Source organism: Ochlerotatus camptorhynchus, unplaced genomic scaffold (genome assembly GCF_037179485.1).
Source record: "Ochlerotatus camptorhynchus isolate MF236.1 unplaced genomic scaffold, CSIRO-AGI_Acam_v1.1 ptg000457l, whole genome shotgun sequence".
Lineage (NCBI taxonomy): Eukaryota > Metazoa > Arthropoda > Insecta > Diptera > Culicidae > Ochlerotatus > Ochlerotatus camptorhynchus.
Genome location: NW_027040943.1, coordinates 1,620,009 through 1,646,061, shown reverse-complemented (window position 1 = coordinate 1,646,061; position 26,053 = coordinate 1,620,009). Strand labels below are relative to the sequence as shown.

The 26,053-nt window shown below is 43.1% G+C and overlaps 1 protein-coding gene across 4 annotated transcripts in view; it reads left to right on the top strand.

The window, feature by feature from the left end:
• The window catches only part of Gfrl (Glial cell line-derived neurotrophic family receptor-like), a 933,561-nt gene that overhangs the window by 366,948 nt on the left and 540,560 nt on the right, over positions 1–26,053 (top strand). The gene's annotated exons all lie outside the window — the stretch shown is intronic.

Here is a 26,053-nt window from a genome sequence, read left to right as displayed (position 1 = left end):
TTCTTCTTCTTCGTATTTCAAGCTTATTGCATATCGCATATTAGCTTATAGCGTGCTCTCAACTTAGTGTTATAGATGCACTTGCACATTTATTAATTGAGAGCTGTCGATGCCTGTACCATTTTTGTATTGGTATAATTGTGTGGCAAGTCCAATCATACTTCTATGCCCAGGAAAGTCGAGAAATTACTGTTCGTCATGTTAGTTTGAACTACTGTGCAAATTTTCACCATGATCGGTCATGACTTAGAGGTGCTTCGATATGCTGCTCGGAGCCGAGCACTTCTCTACTCTAGTAAGCCCAGGTACCCGCATCGAAAAGGCTGAAAATCCCGTCCTCATCGACAGCATCTTTGGTTGGATCGTCATCGGTAGGAATAACCACCCACAAAAACCTCTCCCGGTAGCATGCAATGTTACCATTGCCGATCCGTTTCAAACAGCTCTTGAATGTTTCTGGCGCATCGAAGAGGTTAGGAATCAGTCCAATTACTCGGTGTAAGAACAGCAGTGTGAGTTCCATTTCATTTCCAACGTTTCCCGAACCCCAGAAGGAAGATACATGGTTCGGTGAATCGAAACAAGCCGTGCTTCGTCACTGCCATCACCTCGAAAATCGTCTCAATAAGCAACACGCCATGAAAGAGAAATACCATTCCTCTCTGTTGGAGTATCTGTCGCTAGGCCATATGAAGCTTGTCCCCCCGAGTGAGATCAAGCCACCCCAGTCTCACTACTTACCTCATCATGCCGCTGAAAGAGGCAAGTACGACCACAAAAGTCCGTGTAGTATTTGACGGATCTGCCAAAACATCCACTGGTCATTCCCTAAATGATGCCCTCCTAGTTGGACCAATCATCCAAGACGAATTACTTACCCTCGTCGTTCGTTTTCGGAAGTATCTAATTGTGGCAGACATAGCAAAAACGTACCGTCAAGTTTTGCTACACCCAGAAGATACCCAGCGCTTTATTTCGAACGAACCGATTTCTATCTACGAGTTGCTAACGGTAGCCTACGGATTGGCCCCATCGTCATTTCACGCCACACGTACCCTACAGAAGCTTGCTTCGGACGAAGGAGATTCGTACCCACTCGGTGGCCCGCGTTGAAGACAGGATACTACGTTGATGACTACACATAGGGGAAGCTGACACGGAGGAGGTAGCTATCCACCTACGCAACGCGCTAAACAAGCTGCTAGTCAAGGGTGGCTTTGAGCTTAGGAAGTGACCATCAAACAACCAAACCGTACTGGATTGGAACTCAATCAGCTCTGAAATTATGCCATGAGGAACCCATAAACGGACTGGGACTTACCTGAGAACTCGGGACAGATCAGCTGCGATTCAATTCTACTTCGACCCGCTTGGTCTTACAGCACCGGTCATCATACGGGCAAAAATGCTACTGCAGGAGCTCTGGCTGCAACCCTGTGGATGGGACGAAGAAGTAAGTGACACTATACGAACAAAATGGAACACCTACTGCATCGAATGACCCAAAATTTCGTCTTTCCGAGTCAGCCGATACGCATTCTTGCCAAACTCCACTGTTCAGTCGATCACTTTCGCAGATGCATCTCAGGAAGCATACACACCACGAAAAAGTCATGTAAATTTCGGTTCCCTGAGACCGACACATGTAAGCGGCCTTTTTGACATAAGAATCAGTTGAAAGTAACTAGAAAATCAATTCAATCAAACGTTCTCTTCGTCAACTTGCTCATGTTTCGGTTTGAGAACACCTAATTTTACATGAAATGTTTGTGTACGTTATTTCTAAGTGTGCGGCTGGAATTGTCGGCAGCGATTCTTGCTGTTAGATTGCATCAAAAGGTCATCCTGGCCCTGGATAAGCCCATCTCTGCCTCACATTTCTGGTCGGATTCAACCGTCGTTCATGAATGGCTGCACACTTAGAAAAATTTATGTAAAGTTAGGTGCTCTGAGACTGACATATACTGACTTTTCAGTCTCGGAGCACTTAATTTTACATGACATGTTTGTTTACGTCTCATACTTTATGTCAAGGATGGATTCCGTCACGTGTACGATTAGGAATTTCTAAGTGTGTACGTTCACCACCTCACACCTGGAATACTTTCGTTGCAAATCGGGCTTCTGGAGTCCAAACCACCACACCGGGATCACGTTGGCATCACGTCGCTGGCAAGCGGATCTCGTTTCGAGGTGGAAAGTTGATGATTTCCTCGGCAGCGATCTTTGCCATCATGGACCAGTGTTGCTAAAACTTCCCGAAGCAGATTGGCCTGTGACAGCACAGCAGCAGAAAGCACCGGAGGACATCCTAGAGTGGCGAGAAATGGTGGAGACGATGCAAAATATACTAAACGAGAATCCGATAATTTTCACGTCATCCTCCTACAATCGATTGATTTGCGTGACAGCGTATTGTCTTCGTTTCATCAGAGCCTGCCATCGGCAACCCTGCAAAAAACTACACACTACGAAAAAGTCATGTAAATTTCCGTGCCCTGACACCGACACATGCAAGCGGCCCAAATGACATAAGAATCAGTTGAAAGAAACGAGAAAATCAATTCAATCAAGCGTACTTTTCGTCGAGTTGCGTATGCTTCGGTTTAGGAACACTTAGTTTTACATGACATGTGTTTTTACGTTCCATAATTTACGTCAAAGATGGATTACGTCTCGTGTAAAACTAATTATTTCTAAGTGTGTAGTTAAATTAGCCCAAGCAGATGTTTTCTGCCGTAGATTGGTGAATGGCATCGTTAGAAACTGCTTTTGAAGCGCTCGAGCTTCACCTGTTCCAGCCAAGCAACAAACCGGACAGGTACCCAAAACAGAATCATTCCTAGCGGTCCATTTCCAGTCACCGGAGTTGACTACGCCGGCTCAGTATACAGCTGCACCAATGAAGGCCTACATCAGCATGTTTGTATGCTTCGTCGCCAATGCCGCGGTTGCCCTGCACATATTCATTCTGATAACGGGAAAAACTTTCAGGGTACCCAAAACGAACTTCGCGAATTACACCAACTGATGAAGAAGGAGAAGACGATCGTTGAAATTGCCACCCACTGCGCGAACTAGGGAATCCAGTGGCATATGGCACCGGTGAAAGCCCCATATTTTGGTGGGTTGTGGGGCTGTGGGAAGCAGCAGTGAAGATCGCGAAGAAGCACTTACATCGACAGTTCGGTTGATTTCAACAACAGTTCATGATAATTGTTTAACTGTTAATTGTGTGTAGTGGTAAGCGTGAGTACCTCTCACCCCAGCAGGCCTGGGTTCAATCCCAGTCAGCGCCGCCGGGATGTTCTGAGGCATAACATCTCTGATCACGCCTTCCTTCGGAAGGGAAGTAAAGCCGTTGGTCCCCGGTTCATGAGTTGATGGGTCGATAGGTAGGGTCCAAGTGTGAGAGCTGCCTTCCTGGCGTCGGTAGCATTGGTGCTCAGCACGGAAAACAAGATCGACGGAAAACAAACCAAAGGAAAAAAAAACGACAACTGAATTATGTACGTTTTGTACGAGCCCGCGATGATTTTGGTGGCTTGGCTGCGGTGTTCAAAATCCTTTTTGAAGTCGTGGATGGTAGTTCTGCCGTCGGAGTTGAAGAAGGTTCGGTATCCTGTTTCAATGTTCGCCTAATCTTAGCTGACTTTTCCTTGGCTTCACGTTGTTTGTGGATTTGAGCTTAGGAAGTGGACATCAAACAACCAAACCGTACTGGAAGGACTCTAAGCTTCGAAGATTGGACCCAACCAGCTCTGAAATTAGGCCATGAGGAACCCATCAACGAACTGGAAAAGAGCTGAGAACTCGGGACAGACCAACTGCGATTCGATTCCACACCGATTTCCACAAGTGGACCACCCACGAAGCGATCCATTCTGCCAGCTATATCGAAGCACTTCGATCCGCTTGGTCTTACACCACCGATCATCATACGGGCAAAAATGCTACTGCAGTTAATATCTGCATTTTGGATCATGCATACGAAGATTTTGTTGGAGCGGCTGTGATGTTCATTCGCGATGTGGATGGTAACTCATTTTCTGAAAACGAAGAAGGCACCGAAGACTTTTTTGCTACTCGTTTAGCGGATTTAGACTTGGCTTCAAATTGTTTCTGGCGACGCTCAATGAGCTCCTGGATAACTTTTGTTGATTTCGGGAGAACTGTTAGTATTTTTGTTTCTCCACGTTTGCGTCCTTTGCGATTGGTTTACCTTGGTGATGCTTTGGTGAACGGTCTAATATCTTCGGGTGATCTGAAACTAGCTGATCTCTGCTTAGAAAGAGCTTCAGTTGAGGAGCAAGGTGCGTCAAGAACAGATTTCAAATGAGGTGGCGTGGAATCAACATCCATTTGCTGCTCGAAATAACCGAAATCCGGTATTTGTCAGAAAGGACAAACCCTGCCGATTTAAATCAACTCTTGATATTACTAGAAATGAATACCTTTGGAAATATCGTAGATGGAAATGGTGATGCCCGGGTGATTAAGCAACCAGTAATCACAAGCATCATGTTAGTATCCCTTCAACACTTATGAGAGGTATGTGGAGGCAACGTCAGAAAATGAATTCCATTTTCTTTGGCAAAACTCAAAGACTTAATGCTCACATGACTATCATGGTTGTTCATAATAATCAAGCATGAAGAACATTTAGTAATTTTTGGAACTGTCCAAAAATTTAACGATATTTTCAGCCATCATCCATCCACTCGGATGCATGCTTCCATCTGTGCGTGCTGAAGCACCTTTAATCATTCAGTCTTGCCAGTTTTTGCGAGGAAAGATCATGTACGGTGGAGTACTCATGCCAAGAGTATTAACAGCACAGCACACTGTCATTAACTCTCCCCTTTCTCCAGAGGTCATTTTACCAACATGTTGTGCACCTGAAATGGAGTTTATTTTTAAATTTACACCCGAACATTGACTGGTCATTCAACATATACCTTTCGTCGCTATAATCTTCCTTGGCTTCTGAACCGTGGTTAACCCCGTCTCATCGATATTCCAAATCACGTCTGGACAAAACGAGAATCATTACTAGAGGCTCTCCAGTTTTCCCATAAAGTGAAATTATGCTGATTGAAATTGGTAGCGCGGCTCAGACTGGTTGGCTCTGAAACATGGAGTGATATCTCGTTGTTCCGGCGCATAAAAACGTTGAGCCAATCGTCATTTTATTGATTTCCCAGTTTGAAGGCATCTTTCTACCCTACTTGAGATAGTCCTGCTTAGCCATCGACTTGGATAATTCCTCTTCGATTCTTCATATTCTTAAAGTAATCTGCTTGGAAGTCAATTTGGAGATACGTTTTACTGCCGCCATGGCACGTAAGCGCAAATGAAAAGGGTAATCTCTTGATCCCTCTTCTGATGAAATTTATTTGAGCAATCAATTGTTACATTGTCATCTCAATGCAGTTCAGATAAGATCCACGACCTCTTGGAAAATTGAGGAACTTTAAGATAAATTAAAACATTTTGAAGAGAAGTATTATGAGCATCAGGCTAGTTTCTCAAACATCAAAAGAATTTCAAGACAGTTTAATTACCTTCAGATAAATTTTTAGAACTTTCAAACTGTTATAAAGACCTCAGAATAATCCAGAAGATTTTCCTAAAAATGCACTTGGAGTTCTTCTCAGCGTTGACTTTGTATTCTGAAATGGAATTATTCTAGAAAATCCATATACTACATTCAACGCCAATGAAAAGGCAAAAAATTCAGTTTAAAAAAAAACATTACTCAGCATCATGTATGATCTTAGTGGACTATGGAAAATTTATGTTGAAAAATAACAACTATGGAAGTGCTGCAACCATGATGATGTCAATTTAAAGAAACATGCCTTACATTCTGCCATCAACAGTACTTTGTAACAACAACGCCAATTGACGGTTTTAAAGTTCAAATGTCTTGGAAATAGTAGAAGTAATTTCATATAATTTATGAAATTCTATGTTCAGCATAAAAAAACTGTATCATCCCATCAGGTGTATAATATTACGTTGCACGATGTACACAGATTTTGCGAACAAATTTACATCCACCGATGTGATATTACATCAGACTTTGGCATGAATTACTCAGCAGAATTCCGAGATGGAATTGTCCAGTGATTGGTTACAGGTCAACAAACGTAGTAAATTGTACAGATCACAACTTTAACAAAGCCAAAATAATTTTCTCTGAAAACAACTTAAAGGCCCTTCATCAAAAACAGATTCGTGGGAAATTTTTCGGCTAGAAACAATCCAAAAAGCATACAGACTCACTCGCAACAAAAAGAGAATGAAAGTAAACACAAAGGTTCTATCGTTGAAATGTAAAACCCAGCCAAACCACCCATTTGAGGCTGGCCCGATTTGTTGTTGTTGTTGGTGGTGGTGGTGGTCTGGAGTGTGGTTAGAACAGACGGGAAAAACAACCAACCGGCGGCCTGGATTCTAGAACAACGAAAATGGTAAAAGTGAGGAAAAACTTTGTCCAAACCCCGGCCGGGTCTGGGAAATGGGTGCACCCTGGTCAAAGGCCCACGGCGAGATGCTCATCATCAGGTAAGGTCAATGCACAATTGTGATATTGTAGCCCACACCCACTTTCACGGATCGTTACGCCAGGAATAGGGCACTATACTGTGAAAATGCCAAGCCCTCTGGTGTGTAGCGAAGAAAAGAACAAAATAAGAGAACAATTTTCCCAGTGTTTTCGCTTTTCCACCTAGTATTCTGGTTTGTTACATAAACCTCCCCAGTTTACTCGATCATGATGAAACGCTTCGGTTCTCCGAGTGTTGGCAAGAGGGGCAGATAGAGAAGGGGATTGAAAACAAAGTTGGCACCAGAGGGAAAGAGAGTAAATCGCAGCACCAGGAACAAAGTTATCACTTTGATGTTACCTCTAGGGGACTCCCATCCGCTCCCAGCGTCATCCGTCCTGATCCCTCTCTCATTTTTTTGACGTCATAAACTGGTGGGAGTTGTTTATGGTACCGTCCACTTCAATGCTTGCGCTACTTCTCCACAGCCTCGCTTCTCGGGGATGTCACAGGTGTCACGTTATTGGAAGGATTTGTTTGCTTACAGTTAGCACAACTGCTCCCTTTGCCCCTTCGGGCACTAATCACTAGGTTTTTCCACCTGTCCCGATGAATCAGATAGAATTTTGAAGGCAATTTGAAGCGACGGCACAGAAGGAAGCATCCATAAAGTACGTCATGCTTTACGGGGGCTTTGTAAATGTGTGACAAGCAATGCATTAGGTAGAGAAAAACTTCACGAAAGGGGGGCGGGTGTTGCTTGTTTTTCCCACAATTACACATGCATGCTCCCGAAGAAACAATAAGTTGCAGTACTCGCTTGCAGTAGGTATACTGAACTAAAATGATGTATTTACAGTATATGGATCAACAGTAGGGTGCTTCATTTTGAAAAAGAGTTGAATTTATTTTTGTCCACCTGCCAGTTAGATTCATCTAATCTAATCAAATCTAATATAATCTAACACCAACACAGCCAGTTCTTGAAAGCAGCCTGGAAAATGATATATAGGTATACCAACATCGTTTTTCTTGCCTATTTGATATATGTTTCACATCGAAGATGAGTCACACATATCAAAAAGGGTAGGCCTACTGTGCAGCATTTAAGGGGCAAGATGATTCAGAAAACATCGGACCTGTTTAAATCGAAGATTTAAGCACGATGCTTCAGAATCCAATAAATGGATGAAACGTGGACATCTCGTACCGTACGTTTGTTGAATTTTGGTAATTTTATGACTGGTTGGTCGTTGGAAGCATCAAAGCTAGAAAGGTTAAGTGATGCTCCATTTTCTTCTGACATTGTGGCATGAGCACTAACTCTTGTCCTAGCCTTTTATGACTTATGGCTATTGCGCCATTACTCGCTTTCTGAAAAGAGAAGAGGGAAAGGGGAAGGATAAAGAGAAAAGGATTATGTGAAATCTATGAACATAAACAAAAAAATTCTGATTTGGAATATAAAATATAGAAATGCATAACGGCACGGTGGTCACTATCCTAGTCTTGTCAGGAGTCATAAAAGTAACAAGGACTAAAATGTGATCCTTTGATTACTGGAAAATCCTGATTCCCTAGTTTGAAATTGTCACGACTAGGGTTCGGTGGTAGATCTTATACCAGTAACGCACCACAAAAACGGTGATCTCCCAACGTTACTGGTTTTGAAAAGATAAAAATTTACAAAATGGAACGAACTCACCAAGTTTAGCCAATTGTTTTAGTCCAATTTTTAGACAAAGCTTGACGAATATCAACATGAACTAGTCCGGTTTATGGTAGTTGCGCGGAATGTCTTCCTTCGATTTGAGATAAACAAATGTTCGGATGTATGTAGTCGATTTTTGATGTGCATTGGCTAGCCTTTTTGTGACCAATAGTCAGGTTCAACGCTGCGACTCAACGAATGATGGAACAAATTATGAGACGCCTCGTGGAGGTTCTACTTGGCTTCGAAACAGCTTCTCAGCGGCAAATAATAGGTACCTAAAATGAAGAACTAGAAATTGTCTCCTGAGTCCGGTTATGACCAGATCAGCAACCGATTATAGATATAAAAAAAAACACCACGAAAAAAACAAACGTCGGTTTCGAACCATAATAAAGATTGAGAAATATGTAACTGAATTTAAAAAAAAATTAAAATTAACCGAGTTTCTAGGTTATTAATGGAATTCCCTGACATTCCTAGATTTTCAATTTTTTTCCAGGTAGTCGACACCCTGTTGAACATCAGCGAAATTTCTGCGAAATTCACAAAACTTTTCTAATTTTCGCTTATTTTCAACAAGATAGAACTTCTTCAATCTACAAAGTTCTCTGAACTTATACAAAACTAGCAAAGTTCTACAAAATTCTCTGAAGTTCTATGAAGTACACTGAGCTCCTACAAAGTGAGCTGAGCTTTAACAAAGTTAGCTGAACTTATATAAAATCTGATTCACTTGATTCAGTTCAATAAAGATCTAAGAAGTTTTCGAAACTTCTACGATGTTTCTTGAAGATCTATCAAGATCCTTGATCCGAAAATTTTGAAAACAGCGATGGCAACATGTGAAGACATCTCGTCGTCCAGTGCGATTCATTACTCCACATAATGAACCTGTGCCAAAATAAGTAAAGATTCATGGAGGTTAAGAGTTCGCTCCAATGATTTGAAATTTTTATGGGAATTACTATGGAACTTACTTACTTAAGGGTCCTGTGCACCACCAGCGGTGCAAAGGGCCAACGTGAAAGACTTCCATCCTGGGCGGCTGCTCGCTTTTGCCTTGACCTGGGCCCAGGTCAGATTCTTATCGACTTGCTTAATTTCCTTATTGAGGCTCCGCCGCCCTTGGGTCTGCCTCCTGTCAATCTTTGCGTGAAAAGACGGCAGTTCACTGGTACCATGGTGGAGTGCAGGGATAGAAAAAGTTCGCTAGATTTCATGCACAGATTGTCAGATGTTTATGGGATTTTACCATAGAAATAAAGTGTTTCAGAGTCGTCGTCAACGTCAATGCTTATTGAGCATGCAACCCTATAATTGCTTCTGTTTTATAAGAGCCAATCTCGCAAACGTAAACAATGACTTTTCCCGCGAATTTTTCGTGAATGAAAAACTACTCAAGTAATCCACCACGATGATTGTGTAGATGGAGAGTTCCCCTATCCGATAGAATTCGTGGCTAAGATGGATTGACTTTGAACTACGTTAAATTTACGCCATTTTGCCGTTGTTTACGTTTCGACATTGGTCCTTGTGAACGCTCAGTGTCGATATCATGCAAATTTTATTTTGACAGATCGATGGCCAACTATAGAGATTTTCACGTCCGGTTGTATTTGTGCAATGTGTGAGAGTGTGTCAGTGATATATCCGAAGAAAATACATAACAAATCGATGTCAAACTCATTTTGACAGATCTACTTTCATACATTTTTTAGGTTAGCCAGAGGAAAATAATAAACAACTTTACACGGCGTTGTTCCCGCTAGTGTGCGTGCGTTAAACGTCACTAATCTCTATACCAGTTATATGCCTCAGTGGTAGGGTTACCATATGGTATCCTAAAGGAGGACATGTCCTCCTTTTCCAAATTTTTTTTCTGCATCCTCCTTTTTCCTGAAAATGTCCTCCTTTTTAGTCCTTGCATTTTTTCCAGTAAAATATTTATAAAATTGTTTTCAAATAGCGTCTTATCTAGCAAATGCCATTCGATAGTGGGATTAGCAGTATACTATAGCTGTCAACAGCCCTACATTTAGGCTGTGGCATATCTGGTGAATTTTCTCTTAAATACGACAGATGGAAATTTTTTAAATATACTTTCCATTCTAGCAGACTTATTTCTGACATACTAGGAATCAATTTTGACAAACTAATTCTCGAAAATTGGACGATCAACAACAGAGGGATTTTCGAACACAATAATTTATTTTCGAATAGTCAAATTTAAGGTAAATTTCACCGAATGGAACACAGCTCTAGACTGTTATCTAATTGGAGAATTTCAACTTAATTTTCACAGTTCGAAAATTTATTGGTTAATTTTCAAGAAGGTGTTTATCCAAATGGATTACTTGTCTGTCAGAAATAAGTCTGCTGCAAGACCAGGGTTATTTGAAAAATTTCTATCTTTAAAATGTATGTGAAAATTCACCTGTTCGATTTCGACATTCTGGTTCTATGGTATTTTAGGTTTTGGTTTAAAGTTCTATGCTGAATGAATGGTAAAATTAATAAGTAGCTTATAAGTTCCTTTTGATGCATATTTCAAGAGTATAAAGAGAAGATGAATTGAATTGATAACGACTTCTACCTTTAAACAATCTCAATTGAACCTTTGAAAATCATGAATTTTGTGAAAGCGCACATATTAATAACCCGTTTGATAAACACTCACTGTCATCCTTTAATGTTAAGAAAAGCAAACATTTTCCTCCTTTATCTCCAAACCTCAAATGAAGTGTTCTCTTTTTCAAGTTTTTGATTTGGTAACCCTACTCAGTGGGTCATCTTTCAGTCAGTTATTTTGCATGAAGTTCTTCATATGCTATGTGGTCTCAGGAACTAGACGTGATTTGAAGAATGTAGAATGTCAGAGCGGGGTAACCCAGTTGAATCGAGCTTTAGGGGTATAAAATCTCTGATCATGCCTTCCTTCGGAACTGAAGTAAATCCCCATAATATGATGCATCCAATGAAACGTACATGCTAAGTTGAATCAGTGTAGGAACAGGTGATGGCCATCATGGATGGAAAAGCGTGCAAGTTTCGCCTCATTAGACCGTGAAATTGGTTTAGGTGCCTTTGGATTGCTTTCGAGCAGAGGACACTGCTGGCACTGAAAGGAGATTGAACTTGACAAATAAAAGCTGACTGAAGTTACAAATTTCGTAAGGTTGTGTGTTAGAACAAAATGTTCGTGCATTATAGAATCTGGACGAAATTGAATCCAGTTGTTAGCTAGGTTCATGTTTTGACCATATCCATCGCATTAGAAAAACAGCATCAACTTATAACGTGCTTCCGAAAATAAGTAAACTCTGAACTTCATATTAATCTACACTGGCTCATTTGGCAGAATTTCCCAAATCAACGAAAATCAACTGCCATTCCTTCGTCAGCAGAAATCAGTTTAAATTATAAATTACCATCAGTTAATCTTTCAAACACTTTGCGAATCCCCACTACCAACAAAATCAATTTCGGTCCGCTAAAATTTCGTGCGAAAATGACTTCAAAGTACCGCTCGTTTCCGAGCAATGGCGCTTCTTAGGCAACCGAAAAAGGAGTCGGTAATTATTTCCACTTTAAATTTCTTCGAAAGGAAAACAATTTCCATTCCTCGCGCGAAACCCACACGCTGTCTAAATACTCTTAATTCACTCGGGAAAAGCCTCCCGGCGGCGGCAGTGGCTGTGTAGCTTCCTCCTCTCACTCGGAGTGTGCGGAAAAGGCAAAATGCGAAGGAAATTCTTCTATCCCATTTTCACGACTGCCATTCAACTTACCAACGCATACCACTCTGATTCCAGCGCTTATTTCTTGCGGAGTAAACAATCCATCGCGTCGAGGCAAATTTCCTGACTCTCGAATGACGACGATTCGGAAAGTGGTATTTTATTTTGGCACTGTAAGCGTGAATAATAACTGAACGGTGGTGGTGTGGTGTTCGGTGCTGTGCCCTCCATTCCACCAAGTTTTCGTTTCGGAAAAAGTACAGGAGTTCCCCGAATTGTGCGGCGGGTGGTGCAGTACACCCATCGCTGTTTCTCGGTGGGCTCAATTGAGCGTATTGCTTGTAGGTGACTAGTATATAACAGATACTAATCACAAACAAACAAAGTTCAATAGGTTGGAGGATAGCTGAGCAATAGCGGTGTGTGGACTGGACTACCCACCACGATATTCGAGGGATTCGTGCATACGATAAACGCAAGGCAATCGAGCGGAATAAGTTGTCGTAGGACACTTTCCGGTGGGCCTTCGGGTGGTCGAATTGATTCGTAACGTGGAACTACAGCAACAACAACGACTCGCAAAAGTCGTTGGCGGATGCCGCCTGCTGGTTGGCACAAGTTGAAGCCTTGCGGCAGTGGGAGGACCAGGCTAAAGAAGCCATCTTTTGCGGAGCAATTTGGCCTGGTGAGGGCTTGAGGGGGTGTCGGGTGGTGGGGAGAACGGAAAATTTCTGTTATTTTACGATTGTTTCTTTTGCGGTTGAAATGCTGCGGTTGCTGCCGGTGTTTCTTGGATGGAGCAAAGAGAGCCAAAATAATAGCTACCGGAACGGGTGGCAGTCTATTCGGCGAAATCGATCCCTGGAAATGTTGATTCTAGTCTATTTTTGATTGAGGAGTGCGCCTGAAGACAACTGGAATTTTGGAATGCTTTAATATTGAATATTTGTAGATTGATTTAGCCTTTTCAATTCGGCTGTGTTTGATTTTTTAGCTGGACATCGTTACTAACAATCTAAACTTTGGGAAAGTGTTCATGTGGACTAAGTCATTGATAATGATGCGAAGAATCCATGTTTGGTGATAGGTGCTGTTCATAAACTACGTAGACAGTTTTTTGGTATTCTTGACTCCCTCTGCGTTGAAAATTGTCCATGCACAATTTTTTAAAATTTGTATGGGCCGTGGATAATTGTCCCTAGACTTTTTAGAAATCGTTGAGAGAATTCATTGTTTGCAATGGCTTTTACGCCCTAAATCCAGCTCTATCTAGAATTTTTCACTACTGCACCCTACCTAGCGACCCATCAACTCATGAACCGGGGACGACCCATCAACTCATGAGAGGTAATCACGCTTACCACTACACCACCGGCACCGCTATAAATATTTTTTCACTAGAATCCAAAAGTATCCATGTGTATTGTCCAGATGACGCATTTTTCTAAGAAAAAAAATAATAATATGAGATTTTTATCCATGGGCCCAATCGTTCGAACCAAAGGGCAAGAATAGAGCCATTTCCCCTATGTGCAAAGATTAGTTCTAATCTGAAAGGGTCGAGACAAAAGTGGCTTTAGAGCAGTTCCACGCCAAATGCAGAATTAGATTTCTATAAAACTTCGTAAAATTGTTTGTTGTTGGCAATGAATCACATTTCTGCAAAAATTTGGTAACAGTAAAATTTTCAAAATGGGGTTTTTGAATTTTTTTTAAATCTCCATCTCAGACAAAGTTGTAGGGAAACATTATTTTTTTCCTTTATTTAACGTCGGTCTCTGTTCCGCAATCTAGTGCCAATCACCGACGGACATCGATTGCCATCCATTGACGGCAATCGAATGTGCAGGAAGGCAGCTTCCACACCTGCGTAGGATATCGCACCCATTTAACACACATGGGCCGGGACCAACGGCTTTACTTCCCTTCCGAAGGAAGACGTGACCAGAGATTTTTATGCCTCAGAAAAATCCCACCGACCTCGGCTGGGATTGAACCTAGACCCATCGGGGTGTTTGAAAGCAGTCACGCTTACCACTACACCACCGGCGCCGGCCGTAGGGAAATATTATGTTTTTCTGGAAAAAATATAAGAACAAAATAATGTCAGTAATTGTAAGAATTTATCAAAACAAGGTTAGGATAGGTTATGTTATCTTTATTAACAAGATTTCCAGCCATAGGCTGGTTCATATCTTGACGAATATTGGGTACTCCTGAAGGGGGCCTCCTAGTAACAGAGTTTGAAATGGAGATAGGGAGCCTCAAGGGACCTCATAGTTAAGAAGAGTGGACAGTCCAGAAAGGACCTCCCTAGTAACAGAGTATTTGTTTATCAGAGTGCTGTCGTAGTTAGTAGATGTTCCTGGTTTGGTCGGCAAATTGTCTTACTTTACTTACTTTACCTGGTCCGACGTCCCTCAGGATTGCACCTGCGTCACAATGTTACGCCAACTAACTCGGTTCGTGACTGCTAGTCTCAAATTTCTTGACCGTACCACACTTCCTAGATTTTGCTCCACTTGGTCTAATCACCTTGCTCGCTGTGTTCCCCTGCGTCTTGTACCGGCCGGATTCGAGGCAAACATCATTTTTGCGGGATTGTTGTCCGGCATTCTTACAAGGTGTCCCGTCCAGCTTTCGCGACTTTCTGGATACAGGGTTCGCCATAGAGTTGCGCCAGCTCGTGGTTCATCCTTCGCCTCCATACACCGTTCTCACATAGTCCACCAAAGATGGTCCTAAGCACTCATCGTTCGAAAACACCCAGTGCTTGCAGGTTCTCCTTGAGCATCGTCCACGTCTCGTGCCTGTAGATAACTGCCGGTCTTATCAGCGTCTTGTAGATGGTACATTTAGTACGGGGGTGAAGTTTACCCGACCTCAGACTCTTGTGGAGTCCGTAGTAAGCACGATTTCCGGCAATTATACTTCTAAGAGTTTCTCTGCTGCAGTTGTTATCCGACGTCACGAATAATCCGAGGTACACAAATTCATCCACCATCTCGAACTCATGGGTCAGTGTTCATTTGGCTGTCGACAAAAGCAGGCCACTCTCGATGTGTACCACGCGATCGTCTGTTTTCTCGGCAGCAACCATTGTGTGGTCCTCCTCATTGTTCTTCATCAGCAGTTCTTTCGGTCGATGCGTCGTCGACTTTGGAAAGCAACCGTTTCGTGATGAGTGTGTGAGTGCTGACCACGTTTTGCGTCCATTGCTGCAATGGAAGCGCTTTGCCCCACGATGGCGTAACTGCCATACAAGTAAACCACTGGAAGCGGCTCCAGTTCTGATGGAAGATGCTTTTTGGATAGTGGAAGATAAAGTGTTTATTGTGTTGTACCTTTTGACTATAGTTTCAAGTTGTATTGTATAGTGACCAAGAATCCTCGGCTCTGTAAAGTTAATTCGGTTGAGCCTTATCAAATAAATTAATGAAAAAAAAAATCTCGAAATCATCTCCGTCCATTGTCACGCTTCTGTCTATGCGAGCCCTCTCGCGATCGGGTCCTCAAGCTAACAGATACTTTGTCTTCGACGTTCGACCTTTAATCCAACCTTCTCTGCTTCACAGTTCAGCCTGGTGTATTGCTCCACCACGGCCCGAAAGGTTCTTCTGACAATGTCCACGTCGTCAGCGAAGCAGTTGAACTGACTGGACTTATTGAAGATCGTGTCCCGCATGTTAAAGCCCGCACGTTTCATAACACCTTCTAGCGCAATGTTGAGCAGGAGGCAGGAAAGACCATCGCCTTGTCGAAGTCCTTTGCGAGTTTTAAGCGAGTCCGATAACGCACCCGATATCGTCACGCAGCACTGTACACCATCCATCGTAGTCCTTTTCAGTCTGGTCAGCTTCCTGGGGGAATCGTTCTCGTCCATGATCTTCCATAGCTCTTCACGGTCAATAGTATCATAAGCGACCTTGAAATCGGTGAATAGGTGGTGGGTAGGGACTTGATATTCACGACACTTTTAGAGGATCTGCCGCTACGTAAAGATTTGGTCCGTTGTCCGACTTGATAGATGGCGAAAGATGATCTGGGAAAGCACTTTGTAGGCCGCGTTGAGAATAGTGATCGCTCGATAGTTTTCACACTCTAGGTTGTCGCCTTTTTATATATTGGGTATATAACTCCCTCCTTCCACTATTACAAAACCGTGTCACACTCGTTGAACCAATCGTCCCGTCGATTCCGCTCCACAAACTCAATGACACCTTCAGCAGCGCTGTTAATGGCTGATTTCACGTTGTTCCAGCAGTCCTCAAGAGGGGCTTCGGTGAGCTCCCCTTCATCCGGCAATTCTGCGTCGAGGCATTGCGCGTAATCAGTTGTGACTTCGGGCAGCTTCAGTCGCTCCAGATTATACCGTGGCGGGCGTCGGTACCGAATGTTGCTGGCAACGGAAAGTTTTTGGCGCTCCTTAACCATTAGAAGGTAGTGGTCCGAATCGATGTTTGCGCCGCGATAGGCCCTGACGTCGATATTGTCCGAGAAGTGCCTTCCGTCGATCAAAATGTGGTAGATTTGCGATTCTGTCTACTGCGGTGATCTCCCGGTGTACCGATATGGGAGTCTATGCTGGAAGTAGGTACTACGTATTGCCATGTTCTTAGAGGCGGCGAAATCGATGAGTCTGAGGCCGTTGGCGTTGGCCGCTAAGTGAGAGCTGTGCACGTTGATTATGCTGACATTTAAGAAACTGCCTTTGATCCTCAACTTAAACATTCTGCTATCGAAATCACGCGGAAAATTGTCACGATGGTGTATTCAGTGTTCGTTATAAAGGTTGTTTATTGCTTGATTTTGTCAGTGTGGTAGATCAGTTGTTTTTATACATATTGGCGTCCTTGATGAAGCATATAACGCTGCTTCGGTTTAAGAATCATTGGCCAGTGCGTATCTAATGTTGGTCGGAACCCATAAAGCTCCCTAATTCCCTGGAAACCTAGACAGTTTACTAAGAAGTGATCTACCGTCATCGTTGTGTTGCAAATATCGCAATATTTTTGGAACGAAATCGCAGTTATGGGTTGTCCGAGTATGTCCTGAGCGGAGACGAGAAATAATCGGTTGATCCTGACGGTTTGGGGAATCCTGCCACTTGGTGGTTTCCCCTTTGATTTTGTGGAGAAACGGTTCCCTTTTGCTGGCCCTCTCCTGGGCCCAAGCGTTCCGAAGTTTGTACACGCAAACCAAAAATCTATTACAATGAATGTTAGTTCCGTTTCCTATCATTCTGTTCATGAACATCACAACGAATGTTAGAACTTGACCTTTCAGGCGATGTAATGGTTTTTTGTCTTTTTTGTTTCGTGTTCTACCAACGCTTTCTCCTATACCAGTAAGCTTGTAGAACGACGCACATTGTAGAACATTGTAGAACGACGCACACACTTGCCTCCAATCTCTCCAGCAGAAAAAGCATACGAAGTCGAGTATGAGAGAAAATGAGTGCTTCGTGTTTGCTTTTAGGCTATCTATATTCAAAAGCATGGAGAGAGCAGTGGAGAAAGCACAGATCTGATAATCGCAACGTTCGCGGTTCGAGTCCAGTCGGCACTCTACATTTTTCGGTCTCCAATTTTCTTGCATTGGACCGTAGCTAGGTATATCGCATCCTCGGTTCATTCGGTCTCCACTAATATCCTCTGATGATGAATCCCACATAATTGTAAGCGAATATTACATGCCCCGGTTGGGTGTACTTCAACCAAACCTTCGGTCCAGCAATGGTTTTAGTAGCGACCCTTCCAGATCGACCGATAGCCGCAGGGTGTTCTGCTTCACAATGACGGATGTCGCAGTGCTCAGGGATCCATAGGAAGGTAATGTTCAACGGATCTTCCAATTGGATCCCTTGGATCCAAGGATGTCTGGATGTCTGGGATTCCAAAGCTGTTAGAACACTTGCAGAGTCCGAAAGAATACAAAGCGGTTTGCTGGCGTGCATAGTAATGGCGAAGAAGATTGCCGCACTTTCCGCAGAGAACACAGAGCACTGGTCCAGGAATCGGAAGAAAAAACCAGCAGCAGGATCTGCAGTTCCAAGGCTGACTCCTCCCGTGGCCTAAGAGCCATCCTTATATCTGTAATGGTGATCGATGTATTTTGTACTTAGCAGCTCTGTTACATATCCATGCATTTCCCGCGAATTGTTACCAGCCTGGAATCGTTTAGCAACCGAGGGGTCAACGTCAAGGTTTGGTTCTGCCCATCCCCTAGTTTCAGTCCAGTGTAGTATCGATACTGGTGGGAGCTCCTGATGGGCCAGATTCCTTAGAGCTCTGTTCCCCTCTCTGATGGAGTCCACAGGAGTGGATGGTAGGAGCCCAGCTGCAATACGGATGGCTTGATTATAAGTGGGACCTAGTCGCGTAGTAAAGAGGTCGCTAGCTGTACAGAAAACCTCAATTACCTGTGAGATATTGCCTCTTCGATGGTTTGCAGAAACCAATCAACTTCTTCGAACGACTTCGGTAGGGCGTCGTAGTCGATTGCTGTTTCCACACAGCGCTGGTACTGCTGCTAGTTGACACGATGGTAATTTCGCCGGGAAACTTTAAACCTATTGGCCGAGGAACCGACTTCGGCCACCAGTGGATGGTGGTCCGAGCTCAGTTCCTCATAGGCAGTTGAGGTTGAGAGATGTTATCGCCAATGTTTCTGAAGAAGATGTCGATGGTGGCTTGAGTTACGGATCATCTCAACCGGGTGGGAGTATCCGGACACAGGATGATGTAGTGGACTTCCTGCAGATCTTTGTACAAGATTGCTCACTTCAACTCCGATGGCTTCGATAGTTTTCAGCTGGAAGCTTGGTAGTAGCTGGCAGCTGAAGTTCCGTCGCACAGCGATGGACACTCCCCCCCCCCCCCCTTCCGGAGCTGGTGCGGTCCAGCCTTAAGTCAGGAAGGAAGACGTTCAGCTCGAGCTTTAAGTGAGTCTCAGTGATGACGGCTATGTCGATGTGCCGTTCGTTGAGAAAGTCAACAAACTCGATGTTTTTGCTCTTCAAGGAGCAAGCATTCCAATTTACGATCTTGATGGCTACGCGGTCCATTCTTAGGGACGTTGCAATACTACTGATATCAGTAAAGTATTGATACTTTTATTTCGATACCAAGTAATTAAGTATCGATACTTTACAATCGATACTTCTCAAAAATCGATACTTTTATCGTGGTATCGCGGTATTGGTATCGAATCGGATGGAAAAACAAGTAGCTTGATTTCGGTATACACGGAGACGAAAAATTACCCAAAATTAAGTACTTTTCCCTCATTTCCGGGGTTCAGCCCAAAAACCCAAATTTGAGTCAATCGCATATAGTAGTTTCCATTTAACACCAGAAAAAAAATTACCTACTTTTAAGTATATTCCACCCAAAATTAAGTTTAATTAACGTAAATTTGAGAATATGCAATTTACCCAAAAGTAACTTATTGGGCTGAACTTTATCGTTGGGTCGAATCTATTGTTCCTTTTTTTTTGACAACAATAACGAGTGCAAGTGAGAGACTGTAGTCAATATTAAGTAAAAAGAACTCAAATTTTGGGTAGTATTTTTTCTCCGTGTATGCGTAAGTTGTGATAAGCGTGTAGACGCATATTTTTTACACTGGGGCTATTAAATGACTGATAGTTCAAAGAAACGCTGGCAACACCAGAAATGCGTTGACGTTGACGGCACCGTTGCTTCTCGCGCGTATTGACAGTTCTTTATGGGATTTTTAGCAGAGTAAAAGAGGAAGGTGAATAGTTTGGTCTATACACAGAGAAAAAAATTTACCCTAAATTTAAGTTCTTTTTACTTAATTTTGGGTAATTTTGAGTTTTGCATCCAACTCTCACTTTTTGTTGTTGTCAAAAACGGAACGAGAGATTCGACTTTCTCATGACTATCGTTCAATAAGCTACTAGTGAGTATATGAGATATTCTCAAATTTGAGTCAATTGAACTTAATTTTGGGTAGAAAATACATACACGTAAGTAATTATTTTTGCCGTGTAGCCAAATGCAAACTACTATAAGCGGTTTACTGAAAATTAGCTTATTGAACGGAACATGGGAGATGAGCGAAAAGAACTTAATTTTGGGTAATTTTTCGGTTCCGTGTAGAGCATATTGACGTTTAATCGGCGCACACTACTGCACCGTTTAAATCGAACGAGTGCGAGCAAGAGGGAAACAGATTAGTGGGAAAACAAACCGTGCATGCATCCATGTGTGCTATATAGAGAAAGACGATTAAACATCAAAAAGGTCTATATGCGACTATGCTATTCGTTATTCAATACGTGAGTGACTACCGACTGAGTCGGACGTGTGTGCTGTTTGCTGCTGCGTCCAGGCTGTTGCTGGTTCGAGGAAAGTGTTCGACGGAAGGCTGGTCCGGTAATACGGATTAGGAGGCGGATTGGTGGAGTGATACGAAGATAAGGTGGCGGTTAACATCCGCAGGTGATGCGCTATAATTTGCGTGACGGTTTCAATCGGTGGCGGTGATAGAAGAAGAAAGAAAAAGCGTGATTGAGACTGCTTTTGGCAGGATTGCTGCTGAAGGGGCGAAGGGTCTATGCGGGGAGGCCCAGTGTGCATATGTGTGCGAGGGGAGCGCAAGGGGAGTGCGTTTAAGAGTGGAAATTGTGGATTCCACGCCGAACGGTAGCGATAATTTCGAGTGCGAGAAGGCAGGAAAGGGGAAGAAAAGAAGAAGCTGATAGTGCGGGGAAAATAAAAGGCGGCAAACAGGAGTGTGTGAGTGAGCACCCTAAAGGAATACAGAGTAAAGCGGTGGTGAAATTCTGTGAGACGAAGAGAGTAGAAAGAGAAGCAAAAAGAAAACGGTGAAAGAGAGCGGCAGCGGTTTTAATGCAGCGACAACCGATAGTAGGAGAGTGAGTGCCACATAGGTGTTTCATCTTCTCGTAGTAGGGGTTAAAAGAGAAAAAGAAGGAGAAGAACAGTGAAGTCCGCAAGAAAATAGTTTCCCTAGAAGCCCTTCAATTTAGTGAAGAGGAAGAAAGTGCTGAGTGGTTGCGATGATGCGCGTTGGTGTCGGCCAAATGTTGTAAAGGATCATGATCGGATTTACCGGGAAATACCGATTGGAGCTTATGGCCATTAAGGACAGGTAAGTAGTTGGTCCATCAAGGTAAGATAAATTAATAAACATATAAAGTATCCGTTCGATTTTGGCAACACGTTCTCAGTATATTTAAACTGCTTGAGCTCTGCAGTTATATTATTAAATTCTATTTAATAATTTTCTTAGATTTTCAGTAAAATTGTGGAGCTTTAAACGTCACCTGCAGGCCTGTTCTCCGAGTAGTATGGCTCTCTGTCGCTAGTAGGGTGACGGTGGTCGCCTCGTGTGAGGTGACTCTTCATTTGATTGCACGGAGAGTCACCCCACTAGTGCGTGACTTTTGTTGACTCATTGGTGGTGGAGATTCGCACGACTCGCGGAATAGGTCAGATGATAAGATTTGCATTTATTAAAGATTTTGAAAAGCTAAGAAGGCAAAATTGTGTTGACAAAATCTAACGGGTAATGCCGATATAAATATATATATATACACACATTAAATGCAAAGGGGAGGGATGGGACCACCAGGGCACCGGATTGAAGCGATTTGGATGGGGAGAGTGGAATTGCCAACTCCCTGTCATTAACATTTCGTGAATTGACGGCGGGCTCTTCTCCCCACTCATTGGGACGTTCCCTCGTATGATGGCTTGTTCTACATCGGGTTGTAGGATTTTATCATTGGAAGGCGATTCTCTTGATCCCGCGGATTGCGCGTAAGTGTATCTGCTTACGGGTCCGCCCCTCCGTTTTTGGCCCTTCTTACAATGGTAAATTGAATACAACCAGGTATCGTACTTGATCAAGTCATACTTGGAGGATGATCCACTGTCTAATGGCTGTGCCTTGCAACAATGAGTGGTATCCTTTACATACATACATACATATGCGACTATGCTATTCGTTATTGCTGTCTCTATCCAGTATGAAGTGCGATATCGGAATGGACCAAAAGAGTACGGAAAATCTTCAGTGTCGAGGGAATGTTCTTTTTTCGACCATTGCATTTTTATCAAATGATTCGATACTTAAAAGAATCGATACTTTGTTTCGATAGTATCGCAAATATCAATATCAGTTATTCGATACTAGTATCGATACTTTTAAGTATCGCAACGTCCCTATCCGTACTTAGTGACAAGGGACAGAGCAGCATGTAGCTGTTCAGATGGAGTCTTGCAGGTGCGCATAATGATGATGACCTCGGCCACGAGCGTCACAAGTTCCTCCGAGGTGAACGGAGAATCGTCGACAGGCTCACCTGAGACAGCACCAGCGTATGATAAACCAGAGGCGGTGGAGGAACCTGGAATTGGCTGGGCTGCAGCAGCAGCGAGACGATGCTGAACTGTCAGACTGTTGGAAACCATTTGTATACTCACAGGATTGGCTTGTTGGTTGTTGAGCGGAAGTGGGGCTAGGTGCGGTACATGTCGACGGGGCTGGAGAGCTGGGTAGTGGACTTCCATGAGTGCAGAAGGCGAACGATGATTACGGAGGAGATTGATGATTGTAGCCTTCCGACGGATATTCGTGAACTCCACTCGCTTGGAACATGCACGATTGGAGGCTTGGTGGTTTCCACCGCAGTTGACACACGTTGGCTCGATGTCATCATCTTGCTCACAGGACGCAGTTGAGTGAGTTCCAACACACTTTCCACAGTTTGTCTTCATATGGCAGTTTTTGGTGCTATGGCCATAGGAGAGGCAGTTCATACGCTGCGTTTCATCACGATGTTGGGGTTTGTAATGCTCCCATCTGATGATGACCGGAAACAGGTCCCGGATTTTGGATCTCAGAGCCGCAAGACTGGTGGATCCCTTCGTGAAGTGCACCAGGAACAACTGGTCACGGAAGCTGGTGTTGTGGTTGGAATGCCGGTTCATCGGGTATACCGCCTCAGGTTTGAGCCTAAGCCACTCCATTTTACTCTTCCAGGCTGGAGCACATGATGTTGGTACTGATGCTGCAAAACTTGAAGCGAGGCAGCAGCTTGTGTTTTGCCAGTTCAGAACCCAGCTTGGCAACATCCTTCACCGGCGTGAAAAGCGGGGGAATCCGCTCTCTTCTAGTAATGGGAACGGCGTCACCATTTTCTTCCGGGAGTACTGCAAACTGGTTAGCAGACATGGACAATCATTTGCATTTATTTAGTGCATTCATTTACATTCATTTGCCCTTAACTTTTTTCATCAACAGAACTTTGCAAAATGATGTATGAAGCTTTTGTAGGTTTTGTTATTAACTACAACTTTTGTCAAAAACTCAAATCCGTATTTCTTATGCATGACGAACCAGAGCAAACAGAATCCACAACTGTTTTTCAGTGAATGTATCTTACATTCACTGAAAAACAGTAACGAGTTCTGCCCGCTATAATTCGTGATGCATAAGAGATACAGATTTAAGTTGCTGGCAAATGTTGTAGTTAATAACAAAACCTACAAAAGCTCCATACATCATTTTGCGGAATTCTGTTGATGAATAAAGTTAGGGGCAAATGAAATTAATGTAAATGATTTTCCATGCCTGCTGGTTAGTTTACAGTACCCGTTTTCCGGCGTCACCCTGCGACGCGCTGGGCTCTATTAGCATCTTCTTTGAAGGGCCCGCTGCTGTCTCATTGGCACGTTTTCAAACCATTTGTTTCGTGTTTGCAAGTTCAAGTAAACATGCCCGAATGCGAAAAGGTAGCGACACTTCCACGGCGCAAAACTAATCAAAATCGAAACGAGAACTCGAGTGAAAATACGGACTGAACAGCTCAACAGCTCAAATGGCGATGTGGACAATCCTCAACTGCTTTCTCAGTTAAACTTCCGTCTTCCTCAAATAATGTTGCGGCAATCATCCCTTCTACTGCCAAGGTTTCATCGGACTGCACATGACTAACATGAGCTAATGTCTGAGATGATTCCGACATTCTCCACTGCGGAATCAGCATTTGAATTCGGTGAATCATCGAACCAATTTCGAAACCGATTGAGAAGATTGTGATTATTTGTGAACTCTGTTGATCTGTAGCTTTTTGTATTTTACCTAAGTTTTACTGTCAGATGAATTACAATATGTTCTTGATGTTTTCGGAACTTCTTTTAAATTCTTGGAATTTCTATGAAATTCTCAGATCGTCCTGAAGGTTCCCGAAGTTTGTCTGATGATAATGGGACTAAATAACATATAGTTTTTCAAAAGTAATTGGAACATCATTGAAGTTCCCGCAACTATTATGAAGTATGTGGGACGACCGGAACTCCTAATCAACACTCTTCTCCAGAAAATTCGGACGGCTCCAGTCCCAAGATCAGATCGGCTACAGTGGCTCATCGAGGCAGCAAACAAGCTCAGTCACCTATCTTATCCTACACTGTTGCATGAACTGGCAGCTAAATTACTTTACAGCAACTACCATTAAAGTTAATAGGGCTCAGTAATTTGTTAGCACAATAATGTGTATGAATGCAGTGAAAAATAACAACAATTTACTATTATATCAATACTTCCAATGGTTCCAATGATAATCCAAACAATAGCACAGAATCGAATGCCGCACCGTGCCATCGCACCAACAATTACTTAGTTTTTTTTTTGCCCTGTAGAACCTCCTACTCAATATAGCTGAAACTACACAAACACTAAAAAACACAATTCTCGATTACTTTTTCGAAGGGACGTATCAGCTTTGGTAAACAATGCATTTGATCGGTGATTTGGTGTAACTGCTAGCTCGTCCACGCATACTAACACCACTATCAGGTAGGGTAAAATTGCCCCTCTCTGAAGATTGTGTTAGAATGCGTGGGCGAGCTACCAGTTACGCCAAATCGACGATCAAAAACTGATACGTCACTTCGAAAAAGTAGTCGAGAATTGTACACATTCATCTCGCTTTTCAGAAGTTACACCAACTCATCATTGGTATTTTTTCCGCTCCACCTCCGCCTGTTTCCGGTCTGCTGATGAATCGAAGCCACGGATGTTCCCCACGCATTCGGTTCCGGCTTACTGCAATTTTATTATGCATTATTATTGAAGAGAGAGAGAGATGGTGTTTGCCCTCTCAGAATATTCGTTCATCGATCCCAAACAGCAAAAACACTCGGATGGGCAAGCACACATACAGGAAAGTGAATGCGATTGAATTATTTATTTTGGACCATATAGATACCGCACATGCTACCGTGGTGGGCACATTCGGAACGGTGTTGTGATGGAGTGTGTTTACCTTCAACACTGTATATTCATTCGTCTACCATACCCGGGACTGCCGGATCTGAGTTCAATTTCGATTATTTCAAATTTGCGTTATTTTCCGGACGGCTGCACTTCACTGGAATTCCAAATGTGCCATTTTGTATCTTATGGAATGCATTCCTAGAACTACTGCCCAATCGTTTCGGGCTGACAGTGTAACTTCCAAAGGACGAAAGCAATCCTCACTGTTGACACTTTATCCATGGATCAGATGGCGACGTTGCAAAAAAAAAAGAAGAGGAAACTCTACACCGATAAACTAAACGACCCATGAAAAGGTCACTTCGCTTGATCCGCTTTAACCCGACACGGCTTCCGGACTGCGAGTGGGGGAGGTTTCTACTGGTTTGTGGTCATTCTGATTCCGATTGACAAGACGATATTGACGAAAGGATGGATGACTTGGGCCTGTACACTTCCTGGAATTTGAGTACCCAACCCATCCGACCTCCGTCGCATGCCATCGCCAGCAGAAAGGAATGTGCGAAACGATGGAGAAAGTCCGGTCTTTCGGAATGGGAAAAAGGATCATCTTGATTGAGCAGAAAAGTACAAGGTGCAGAAAAGTGAGGACTTTCCTGTGTCAATGTTGGGTGGAACCGGGGGTTAACGAGACAAGAGGCAATTTTCGTGCTGTGGCTCCGTATGGAATTGAATTATTATTAATATTGATAGGCCGAAATTGATGTTGCTAGCGC